We start from the raw sequence: 13,774 nt of genomic DNA on the forward strand, positions 1-13,774 counted from the left end.
TATAATGTAATATCTAAAAATATTTTCATGGGATAATTTTAAATATTCCCAAGTAAAAAATATATTCTGTGAAGAAGGGCATATTGTGTTCATTCCTTAACTTTCTTAAGTTTGTTTTAATGTCTCTCTTTTTTTTTTTCTCAATTCACTTTGAACAGGTTTTAGGAGAGCATTTAGAATGTCTTTATCTGTTAAGAATTCAAATTCCATTGTTAGTTTCCCACAAATCTCTTGTCTTTTAGTCTGCATTTTCTCAGGGAATGTGCCAGTTCTGATGGTATTATCATTTTAGTCTCTCAGAATCACTTGTGCATCTTTTTGTGAAGTGTTTTTGGAATTAGTATTATCAAATTCCAAATATGGTGAGAAAAAGTAGAGCAGGAGTAGGTGCGAGAGAAAAAAAATAGGAGCTGGATGGGAAGAAACTTTTGGAATCTTGGTGATGTTCAACTAAATTGGAAGTCTCATAAAAGGCTTACCAACCTTGGCATTTATTGAACATTTAGTACATTGTAGGCCCTGCAAAAAGTGCCTTCAGTAATTTGTCTCACCGAATTATCTCTTATGAGGTAAGCACTTTTATTATACCCCCTGTAAGGTGGGGAAATGAAGAAATAAATAAAGTGACTCCTCCAAGGTTATACAACTACTAACAAAAAAATGTGATGCCAACTTAGGTTTGCCTAGTTTCAATGTGTACTGTAAATCCAAATCTACAGTACTGCAAGCAGCTCTGTGAGGAACATACATTTCCAAAAGGGCTTCTTTTCTCCTGAGATTACTCAGAATGGGGCTTTATCTTGTGTGTTTGGCTTTATGTTCCTCTGACAATATGTAGCTAAACCCTCAACCCTCTAGCTGTCCCCCCACCAAAAAAAAAAATCTCTGAAATTTTATTCTAAACATTTTACACAAGTCACTTTGTAAATAAAAATGCAATTGAAACTGAGAGGTATTAGGTGCAAGCCAGCATGAAATTTGTCCTGTTAGCCAAACCATGCTGATGGTCCCAAGAGGGACTTGCTGGAGTCAAGGCAATGCTCGGAGAGGGATATCTGAACTGAACTCCCCTCTCCCAGACAAGTTCCACCTTGTTGCCTGCAAGCACCCTGCTTTCATTGTGGCTGCATCTTGTTATACCGAGTGAGAATCAACTTTCCAGCATCTTGTCTTTCACAAACTGGAAATAGCTATGGTTAGAGATGTAGACGTTTTATTTAAAATATGAAAAACTGTAACAGTGTAATCCTTCTCTATTTCCCATCCCCCACATTTATATCCATCTTTGATCTTGTGTCTCAGAAAGGACGAATTGTTTTGTGCCCTGAATTCATTTGTGCATTGGTGCATCTGATTTCAAAAATGATGCCTTCTATGTAACAGATAGTATCATAAGGGACTGGGGCAAGTGAAACTGGCTTGGAACTGATTTCCTGGCCCCTTGTGAAGGATGCCAGTGTTTCTTCCACTCATAGTTACCAGCACAGTCTTTACCAAGCATTTTGTCCTATTTTATGTGGGGGCATGCTATGTGGCAACTGAATTTTAGCTAAGGTAATTATATTCCATGTGTTTAAACTTTTCACTAATAACCTTAAAAGTATTCCAATTACATAAATCATTCTTCCCAATTCGTGTTGACTCTATTGAGTTCTACTGTGATTTGTGACTGTTCTACTGGGTTCAAAAGTAGCAAAGTCTTGTTGAGCAGCAGTGTGTGAGGAAGAGGATTCCCTGATCAAGTCAATTATTGGTAAATTCAGATTTAATGTGAAGGTCCTTTTGCTTCAGTCTTGTTACAATTGTTTTTCAAAAAATGATTTGCAAACATAGCATATAGAATGTAATGTAAGAGTTGATGCCTGAGAAGCCCTGGGTTTATTATTTTCTCAATGAAGTTCCTAGAGAGAGCTCTACAAATTTATGGTCTGTGTCTCTGGGTCTCTTCTTGTTTGAGTTTATGTTCTGGTTTCCTTAGATGCCATTTGATCTGGGGCAATTTCCTTTATCTTGTTTAAACCTCAGTATCGTCATTTGTAAAATAATAACTATCTCTAAGAGATTTGGAGACGAGTCAATGAGTTAATTTATGCAATGTCTCAGCACAATGTCTGGCACCCTTGAATGTGGAGTGTTAGTTATCATTCATATTTCTTAAACTCTTAGTGTTTGCTGGCCTGAACACATTCTTTGGCAATGACATTCCTTTAGATAGTTGCCACATAAATTATTTTCTTAACATTTGCTTCTTTCATTTGTAGTACAGAAAAAAACTTCTGCAGCAGGCTATCTGTGGATTAGTGCACATAAAATGTTTTATGTAATTTAGCAAACGTAATATTTTATAGAGAAGGAAACAACTTAGTTGTGATGGATGTATATAAACAGAAGGCAGAAGGCAAACAAGGTCACTGACTGAAGAATCAGAATTTCACATTCCTATTTTTGAATTTTTAAACAATCCTTGGGGCTAGCGATGTATCTCAGTGGTAGAGCTTCTTTAGCATGATTGAGGCCTTGGGTTTGATCTCTAGAAACTCTCTCTCTCTCTCTAATACCTTAATAATCTGCATTGATACCTAAATGGCTCTCCACAGAGAGGCAGCTAATGACAGAGGGGAGGGTGTGTATCTCATTAGATGCCTGCTTGTTTCTCCCTCCATCTTCACACCCCCTCCTTCCTCTACCTGGGCATTGCAAAGAAAACTAGGAAATGGCTTATTTGTCAGCTATCAGGACCCTCTCTGGCCATCCTCCCCACCATAGAAGGTCAATGTACAAAGGTCACCTTCCAAGGTCTCCACACTAAACACTCTGACCTCACTGCCAAATCACTTTCCCAGAGAGTGACACCAGATCATGTGTCACTTTTATGAACTTTCAGTCTGGTTAAATCTGATGTTGTGTGAAACTTTCTTTTTAGTTAAAATAAGTGCTCTCTAAAAGCACATACTATAGATGTTTTCAGCCTGCTTTCACAATTTTTAAAATTTCTTTCTTGAAAATTGAAAGTATATTTGGAATTCAGTATCACAGCAGGAACCTAGAATTTGCTGATTAGCTCCTTGTTAACCTATTACATTTAAATAGAGCATTAAAACAAAGTTACAATCCATGACTCATTCATTGCAATGAACTCATTTAGGAAGTGTATTTGAATTTCATTGAGTGGAAGAAGCCTACAGTTTGATCAAAGAGTTGGTTCATATAAACATCAAGTTTATGTTTGCCCACTTAAAAGCCAATTTTTATTGCTTTAAAAGTGTTCACTTTAATCTTATTAAATGTACAATGGTAGATTGCTTACAACTTTGGTTTCACTAAAATGAATAAATATGTTTTACACTTAATTTTGAAAACATTGTAATGCTAATTTCATCATTTAATTAAGAAATTAAAATCCTCTTGTATCTTTTAACCTCCAAAGCTAACTCACTAAAATATAAAATTAAAACAGATTACCTTCTTAAAAAACTCAAATTAGATATTAAAGCATTTTTTATTGTTAATATACATATATATTTCATAATTTAATTTTCACTTATATTATGGCAAAGACAGACTTGAATTTTTAATTATTTTAAATGATTAGAGTTATTTGACAACTGTTGTCTATGTTTATTTTCTTTCTTTTGTACTGGGGATTGAACCCAGGGGTGTTTTACCACTGAGCTATATCCCTAGTACTTTTAAAATTTTGAGACAGGGTCTCACCAAGTTATTGAGGCTGGCCTTGAACTTATGATCCTCCCTCCTTAGCCTGCTGAGTTTCTGGGATTACAGGTGTGCTCCATGCCCAGTTTGTTTATGTATATTTTGTGCATTAGAAAACTTAGAGATAATTATGGGCCTAGACAAAGTAATAATTAGAAAATTATTACTTTGTCTAGGCCCATAATTATCTCTAAGTTAGTTGAGTATATTTACCTTACCTTTACAAATTGTCATTTTTATAGGGAATATTTATATAAAAGATAATTTGCTATTGAAATTCCAAATGTAAATTGATGTTTTAAAAATACAAGCTTAATGATATTTTTAATGCACTTACTGGATTACCTAAATTTGTAATGAAATTAATACAAAAATTTCAGTTGTTATGTTTTTAATCTAATTTCAATCAGCAAAAATCCTGTGTACTTATTTTCTGTTTGGAAGAAAAGCTGAGGATCCAAAACATATTTGATTCTACAGATCAGAAAAACAGATTGTTACAATCCTGCTTGCTCTGATAGGTTCACTAAATCTGGTTGAAATTTTTACACATAAATCTTCATTTGAACTCTCCAGAAGCCTATGGCCTACAGTAATGCTATCTATATATGAGGGAAATAATGTGGAATTTGCCAAAGAATCAACAATTTTTCTATATTAGGAAGACTGTAATAATTTTACAAGTTGAAAAACACTTATAAATTTACATAGGGCTGGTGCTAGATGATTAAACATTATAGTTGTAAAAAACAGTAGGCCGCCGCCGCTGCTGCTGCTTCTTCTTCTTCTTCTTCTTCTTCTTCTTCTTCTTCTTCTTCTTCTTCTTCTTCTTCTTCTTCTCATAGCTTGAATTCATCAAGGTAGAGGATGAAAACTTGGAACAATAAAACCTTGAAATGACCAAATCATAGGCTTCCAGCAGAAGGGAAAAACCTCCAGAAACTTCTTTCAAGTTTGGTACAGCTGTACTCTCCAAAGTAGAGTTCTGTCATATTTATACAGATCTCTACATATGGATATTATATAATTTATTTCCTTGAGTCACAGCAATTTAAAGTGCTAAATTAATTCATTTTTGTGACTATAATAAAATACCTGAATTCGGGTACTTATAAAGTAAAAAGGCTTGTTTGATTCACAGTTTTGGAGGTTCAAAAGAATGACACCAACATTGGCTCAGCTCTAGTGATGACTTCACGGTAGAAGGCATTGCCATGGCAATAGCACTTGAACCCTTGGGGAACACACTCAACTCAAACACTATCTGAACCACAGCCAGTTCTCGGCAGCCTGTTACTGTATCTCTATTTTCTTATGTACATTATGAGATCAGTGTAGAAGAACTTAGGCACAAAATCATCCCTGAGTTCTTTGACAAATAATGCCTGAGTGGCAAGTTGATGGGCTGTCTTTTCTATCTGATTGCCACACTTTGGTTCAAAGTCCAGTTATTTCCTTCATAAGACTATTTTTGGAGGAGTGAAAATCCATTATTTTCTCTTACTTTCTCTTCATTCCCAACAGTATCTCCAGGAGTTGGCCATCTTTCATGGAGATGCAGCATTAAGACAGAGGACACTGTAAGGGGAAAAGAGATCAGAAAAAGGAGAGCAGGAACCCCACCAGCTAACTCACTCAGTTTAATTTTGCTTCAGATCACGTTTCACCATCCACTGGGGGTTGGGGGTTGGGTGGGCTTGAGCCTATGATCTCTCCCAGAAGTAGAAATCTGTGTTTAGCTCAATTCTGTTAAGTCATGCCGCTACAAGTAAGTTTACCTTTTCTCTGTATCTCAGCTTAATTTACAAACAAATAAATTGGGTCTATAAAAGAAAATAAATAGCATAAAAACTTTTAAATGTGGAGATGATAATACATACCATTGATTTTGAAAAACAATTTTGTTGTTTCACATGGAAATGACCAAAAAAACCAAGCAGCCTAAATCAAACTAGCAAATCGTGTGTGAAGGAGGAACCTTTTAAAATAAGTTCTTTAAAAACAGGTAAACTTAAATAATCACTTTGACTTTTATGATGAATATTATCTCCAAGACAAGATGAACTTTTGGTAAAATTATCTAGGTAATTCTTAATCAAGGTTATTAGTGTCCATATTCATTGACAAAAAAGAATGTTTAGTCTGGCCTGCTAGGTGCTTAGGTTTGCTTATTCTTTTGCCTGATTGATTAATGGATGGGTTGCTTTTGGGCCATACATCTAGTGTTCCAAATTCTCAGGAAAAATTTTTCATAAGTATATAAGCTAAATATGGCTGCTGAAAATTTGTTTTTTCTTTTTTAAATTGAAAGACATTTGGTGAATTCTGTCTATAGAAATGACAATTCAGACAAGAATATCCTGGGATTGATTTTAGGATCATGCTCCAGTTTTACTCTTCTCTTTGCCAGTAGATACTTGGTCACACTCCACCAGCCTGGTGTTATGTTTTTGAACTTGGAACTTCCCATCACTGGGAGTCATTACCATATATAGCTCTGGGAAATCAACTGTGTAGTTGTCAGTAGTTTCCAGCAAAGCCATCCTGCTCACTTTCCTGCTTGAATCAATAAACAGGTCTGTTATTACTCAGGCTCCTGAATGTATGTCTCTATTATAATGCCCACTCTGTCATGAAGATGAGGGATAGGGTTGGATCCATAAAAGTAGAGTCAGGGAATACATATCAACCCAAACATCTCCAATATTGTTTTCATTTTAAAGTTTAAGACTGTGGATGACTTTGGAAGGATCAGATTTTTTTTTAATGCAACCTGAAAGTTTTTCTTTAATCCTATTTCCCTGTAGAGACTGGTCTTCTACATCATGGCATATAAGCACATGGTCAAATCAACAGTAGCAAGGTGGAGAGCAAGAAGCTAGAGTCCGTTTATTCAGATGAGTAGATATCTAACCAAGTGCCATATTCACAAGGTAAAGTTAAAGAGCATTTTGAAAGAACAACCAATGCCAAGGTTTCCTTCCATGAAATATAACACAAGTTCAGGCTTCTAAACTCTACATACCTCTGACCTTTGGCTCTTTTATGTCTCTATTTTTCTGACCTGACAGACCATATGCCAATGTGCAACCCAGAGTCCCTCGCCCTTGTGATTTATAGCTTACAGCTGCTTCCCTGCCTCAGACATGGCAGCTGCTTTTCAGATGTCTTCAAACCAGGAGAGTGTTAATGTGAACTTGAGTGGCTGCAGAAGAGAAGAAGAAAAGTTGATGAAAAAATCATCTGAATTCAGTCCCAAAGCTTCCCATTGATCTTTACCTTCAGGGCCAAGCAAAATGTTTGGTTTATTTCATAAGCTAATTAGGTGTGTGAAAGGCTACTTGGCATTTGCTATTGACTGAACCCAACAAAAGTGATCACCGGGCTGGGTAATCAATAAAGGATCGATTACAAGCGTGTGATTGGATTAGCCATTTGATCAATGCTGTGTGCTAATATATTAACAAGCAAATTACCGAGCAGCCCTTAAGAGCAGAATGCTGACTCTGATTGCATTACAAACTAGTGAGATCTAATGACCCACCACGTGCAAGGGGTTAGTTATACAAATCAAGACCTGAAAGTATTTTTTTCCTTGAAGGTTTCTCCCCAGCCAAAGAAAATGCTTTCTTAAGTGACATTCAAATTAAATTACAATTAACAAGCAGTTGCACTGGGATACCTAATTTCCATGTAGATTTGGTTCACAAGGAAGAGGACTTGGGAACTGCAGCTAAAATAGCCCAGAGAACTTTTAGGAAAATTCAGGTAATATTAAACAAGGCAAACACAAAGAATTCCAGAATAATCACTAATATTTCTCAAAGTTTTGGTATAGATTGGTATAAATAGATTCCCAGATTGGATATATAGAGCTCTTCCATGATAAAATCTACTGTTGCTTCTTTTTTAAAATCATATATATCTTCCCAGCTCCCATTTTTAAGGTAAACTATTATCTAACTACTTTAACTGCAGAATGGATAAACAATGAGATGCAGCTCTGCTTATGTGCGTGCATGCGCACATGCATGCGCAGGTTGAAGAACTGTAGCTACTAGCAATAAAGGCCCTGTGCCTTTTGTGAAAAAGAATAAAGAAAAAAATTACAAGACAGAATGTAGAATGCAAAAAATGTTTTTCACTTTCTAACTTCCAAGATGGTGTTACTATTAGATCCTTCTATAAATGACCTTACAAAAGTAAAACCCCACAAAACCAGAGCTCTTCTCCTACCCTCCTTTTCCCATGATTACGTGAACCATTTATTCAATTGATTGTGCTCTTTCAGATTCCCTAAGTGGAGACCAAGCAAGCCTTTGCTCACTTTCCCTCTTAATCCTTTTCCTTTTAAGAAACCTTTTTTTCCCTTTGCCTCAGGGAAGCTGAACCGATTAGTCTGAATTCTCCAGTGTTATTTGCAGACTGGAAAGGTCTCTCCGGGCCCAGAGGCAGCGTGTCAGCCAGAGCAGCAGTGAGGCCAGGCAGGGCGGGCTCCCGCAGCGTGGAGCCTCTGAGCGGGCTGACAGGCTTGGCCTCACTGGGCCCAGGCAGGCCACAGCTGACAAAACAGCCTTCCTGGCTGCCCAGAACTGGAGGGCAGGAGGCGAGAGGCTGTCAATCAGCATCACAGAAGAGCAGGCAAGAAATATAATATCTGATGGAGCCTCCTCAGTTCAGAGACTTCAAGGTGAACCTAAGGTTGGGTTTGTCTCAGGCTAAAACACCTAGTACCTCACGCTCGGCTTTCAGGCACTAGAGGCTGCCAGCAGATTTACCTCCTGACATGCATTTAGTAAGTTTCAATTTTGGTACTGTCATAGCTAGTTCAGTGCCACCAATAGTGCCCTGTGATATTTTTATAAGAACCATTTATCCTTTTGAAGTAAAGCTGATAGAATGCAATGATCACAGGTGACAGTCCTTCCTCTCAGTTCCATTCCTTTTTGGTATTGCTTTGTGTGAAATGCAAATTTAAATGTGTGTTTTTAGATATCTTCTGTATATTTAAATGCATTTTTTTAAAAAAGTTTTGGTGTGTGCATATCAAAGCATAATGTATCAGAAGCTAGCAGTGTTCAGTTAAATATACAAAGAGCCTAACTGTCTTTAAATTTGGCAGTACATGGAACTATGAAGTCATTACATTTATTGTTGATAGACTGTCACCCCCACATTTTACCACAGGGTGAGTTCTCATAGATAAATGATAATTCTTTGGGATCTGATGCAGCCTAAACTACAGGGGCATATGGTGTAATGATACAATAATCTATGTTGCAAAATTAATTCTTTCAATCATCAATGATTACACGTCCACAATAAGGAGCAACATACTTTGAACCAGCAGTAAAATCCCTTCTAATTAATTTCTATATTCATCAAAAAGCTTAAACAGAGCAGTTGCATCTCATAAACACATGCCAGGTGCCTACAATGCCATAAATCCCTTATTGGAGTGTTTCTGATTAGTGCTTCTGACAGCATGCTACTCTCCTCCTCCTCTGGTGCTATCATTTTAAAACTTTAAGTGATAACATCATAAATATTTCTCCAGGAAGAACCATTAGTGTGGCTGTAGATGATAATGATTTTAATTATTTAAGACAGAAACCACTTGAGGGCAGGCATTCTGCTTGTCACTCATTGTGTCTAATTTTGTAATATCCTGATTTGCAGGAGGAATTTCTCTGAGAAGGTAGGTTGAAAGATAACAAGCAAAAGAGAAATTTGTCCATGTTTGATAATTTATTTGGGGATTTGTAATTACTTCACTTGTGGAAAAACAAAAAGGAAATCTCAAGCAATTTGACAAACATGGATCATTAGAATGTCTTTCATCCTGTTGGGAATGGTGGCATTAACCTAAAATCTTAGCAATTTGGGAGGCTGAGGCAGGAGGATGGCAAGTTTGAGACTAGTCTCAACACTCTAGTGAGATCCTCTGCAATTAAGTAAGATTGTCTACAACTGAAAAATAAAAGGGGGTGGGGAAGAAGCTCAGTGGTAAAGTGCCCCTGTGTTCAATCCCCAGTACCAAAAATTTAACAAAAAATTATTACATCTTGAATATCATCTATATACTATATACATCTTCTAATCAATAGTTTATTTTTTAATTTTGATTTCCAGATTGTCTCATTGTTATGAGACAAAAGCTCACGTATGAAACAAAGCAAGAAGCTTCAGGAGAAATGATTATGTGTAGTCTTAACCCCAATCAGTGAATTAATCCCCTAACAGGGGTTAACTGTTGGCTGGAGGAGGTGGGAATTGGGGGTGTGGCTTTGGGGCATATATTTGTATCTGGCAAATGGAGACTCTCTTTCTCTGCTTTCTGATTATGATGTGTGTTGCTTCCCTCTACCATGATGCTCAGCCTCATCTTGAGCCCCAAGAAATGGAGCTGGTCTTCTATGGACTAAGACTTCTGAAACTGTGAACCCCATATAAACTTTTCCTTTTTTATAATTGTTTTGGTTGGATCCATTTAGTCATAGCAGTGAAAAAGCTGATTAAAACATTTATTTTACCCACTTCCTTGCTATGTTCAATGATCATTAATAGTAAAGATTTAGTTGTGATGGTTACCATCAGTTTGAAAATAATTATGCTTGAGAATGTTAGTTTCCTCTGGTTTTATTTAAAACCTTATGGAGCCTGGTGCTGCCCTTCTCTTGAGTGGGGTTGCAAGCCATGCTTTTTGCTATCTTTCTCTCATAGAGGATCAATCTTCCCCACACAGAAGTGGTTTCATTTTTGAAACCCCCAGTAGATTGGGCTATTGCTTGGCTGTAGTATAGTAGCTCATGTATTATTTTGTGAAGAACTGATGATTAAGCAAGATGAGAAAGCAAGAACGGGTGGTGAGCTGAAAATTGCATGAGAGATATGGCATCCAAGAAGTGAAATGGTTCTGATTAAAAAAAAAAACTTTATAAATTATTTCTTAGGGATCTTCAGATCCTTTGGGATGGCTAATATAAAAAAAAACAAAAACAGAAAACAACAAATGTTAGAGAGGCTGTGGAGATTGGAATACCTACCTGACCACTCTGCTAATGCGAGTTTAAAATGATACAGCCACTATGGAAAATAGTATGAATTCATTCCACTTCTGAATATGGTCTTAAATTAACTGAAAATATGGATGTTTTAGTCAGCATTGTGTCTCTGTGACTGATATACCTGGTAAGAGAAACCTTAGAGAAGGAAAACTTTATTTTGGCTCACAGTTTCAGAGTTTCAGTCCCTGGTAGGCCAACTCCATTGCTCTGACCCTGAGGTAAGGCAGAACATCATGGTAGAAGGGCATGGCAGAGGACAGCTGCTCAGCTCATGACAGATAGGAGGCAGAAACATACATACACACAGAGAGATGCCAAGGACAAAATATTAATCCCAAAGGCACACCTCCTGGTGACTTAGTTCCTCTAGCCTCACTCTACCTGCCTACAGTTACTACCCAGTTAATCCATTCACGTGGATTAATCCACTACTTAGGTCACAGTTCTCATAATCTAATTTTTTCATCTCTGAACACTCTTGCATTGTCTTACACATGAGCTTTTTGGAGACACCTTATATCCAAACCATAAAAATGGACCTCAAGAAATAATTATACACCCATACTCATGGAAGCATTTTAATAGCCAAAGGTAGAAGCAACTCAATACCATTGATGGATAAGTGAAATGTAGTATAAGCATGCAATGGAATATTAAAAGGAAAACCTTAAAAGGGGAGGGAATTCTAAAACATAATACAACATAGATGAACCTTGAGGATATTATGCTGAGCAAAATAGAGAAACTTGAGGACAATGTGCAGGTCACAAAAGGATATGAATTTTATGATTCTTTCTACATGAGGTATCCAGAATAGGCAAATTCATGGAGACAAGAAGTATAAGAGTGGTTACCAGGGGCTGAAATGAGGAGTTATTATTCAATGGCTATAGATTTTTAGTTTGAGAGGATGAAAAAATTCTAGAGAGACAGTGGTACTGTATGGGGCATATATGTTTGGCATACATACAAATATATGCCCCAACATAACTGTACTTAATGTCACTGAATAGTACACTTAAGATGGTTAAAATAATAAATTTTATGTTATGTATATTTTACTACAATTGAAAACAATACCAGTTAGTCACAGAAGTATCTATGACTTTCATACATCTCCTGCTTTTTGAAGAGAGGGAGGCAGCAGTCATCCTCCAAAGGGTATGTTGTATTATTCTTCCTTCTTCTGGGGCCTCAAGCTGAAGGAGAATATTTTTTCATTCCCAGGCTGCTTTTGGATGCCTGGGGGTGAGGTTTTATGGGAAAGCTGAACAAGGCATTGAACTATTCTTGCTTCCTTGGTCAGCTTTCCAGAGTAAGGTTTACAATTCACATAGGTAGACTCCTTACTAGAAGCTTCCTCTGCTGCACTGGATGGGCCACAACAAAACTTGCACATGTAATACTTCATTCAGTAAATATTCAGTGAGAGATTATATGCTTAGTCTTATCTTAAGCCTCATTTCACTCAAGGCTAAGTTCAACACTTGGCAGGAGTTGTGATCATTCCAGCCCTTGTCCAATGACTATCTACACAGATTGTCATAATAACAGTTAATGTCTGTCCCATGGGTTAGAGTTGTATCTCCAACAGGTCTTTGTCAATTTGTTCTGGTTTTTCTAATTTTTTAAAAAATTCTTTTTATCCTATTTACATTTTTTCTGCCTTGGCCTTGTAAGGGAGCAAGGGTTTGGCTAGTTTATACATACTCTTGAATGATAATGACAAATATCATTTATTTAATGCATATAGCACCTGCAGTTTATACAACAGTTTTACATACTATCCTAAACTGACCATCCTGTTCTCTTATATTTTGAGATTTGTTTTTCTTATTCATACGCTATATGGTAGAGTCTTTGAATCTCATCTTTATCATCTGGAGATAATGTTTTTTATCCTTGTTTTAAAAATGTAAAGTATTTGATACCTTTAAAGGGATACATGCAATGTATATGTAAATTATGAAGCATAATAATGAAATGGAGTCAGAGAACTGATCATCAAATTCAAGGGATTGAACAAGGGAAAAATTATTGAGACACCTTTCTTGCTTCTCCCAGTCCCATGCATTCATCTAAGAGATAACACCTAATTTTAAAAACATTATCTTGCTTTTCTACTCTGTATATGTTCCTATGACTGTCAATTTTATTTATCAACTTAATTGGGATAAAGGATGCCCATATAATTGGTACAACATTATTTCTTGGTGTGTCTATGAGTGTATTTCCAGAAGAATATAGAGGATCACTCTTACCGATGTGGGTGGGCATCATCCAATCCATTAAGGATATGAATAGAACAAAAATAAGAAACAGTGAACTCACTCTTTGTACTTGAAATGAGACATCCATCTTCTGCCCTTGTACATTACTGCTCCTGGCTTTCAGGCCTTTGGATTTGGGACTTACACCACTGGCTTTCCTGTCCTCAGTCCTTTAGACTCAAGTGAAACATACCACCCGCTTTCTTGGTTCTCCAACATGCAGATGGTAGATTATGTAATTTGTTGGATTCCACAACTGCATGAGCTGGTTCATATAATGATATGAATATATTATAAGCAAAATAAAATTTACAATATGAATATTTAAATTTGCTTAATAAATCTCCTCATATGTATCTTTATATATCCTATTGATTCGGTTTCTCTACACAACCTTGACTAGTTGGATGTTATAATACTTAAATCTAAGCAATCTGTCATTATTCTTTTATTTTGAATATTTAAAATATTATTATTTTCATATATTGTCTGTAACTGTTGTTTTTTTGAGTTCATTGTTTTTCTGAAAGTTATCCTTCTTGACATGGATAGCTACAGTCTATTTGTTTTTCACTGGCATTGAGTATTTTGTGAACATACCACAGTGTTCAACACCAAACAACATTTGGGTTGTTACCAATATTTTTTTCTTTTGCTTGTCTGAACATGGTGCTGTTTACATTCTTGTCATGCCTCCTGGTGCAGTATGCAAAACTTTTCCCA

The sequence above is a fragment of the Marmota flaviventris genome, chromosome 6, assembly GCF_047511675.1.
Source record: "Marmota flaviventris isolate mMarFla1 chromosome 6, mMarFla1.hap1, whole genome shotgun sequence".
NCBI lineage: Eukaryota > Metazoa > Chordata > Mammalia > Rodentia > Sciuridae > Marmota > Marmota flaviventris.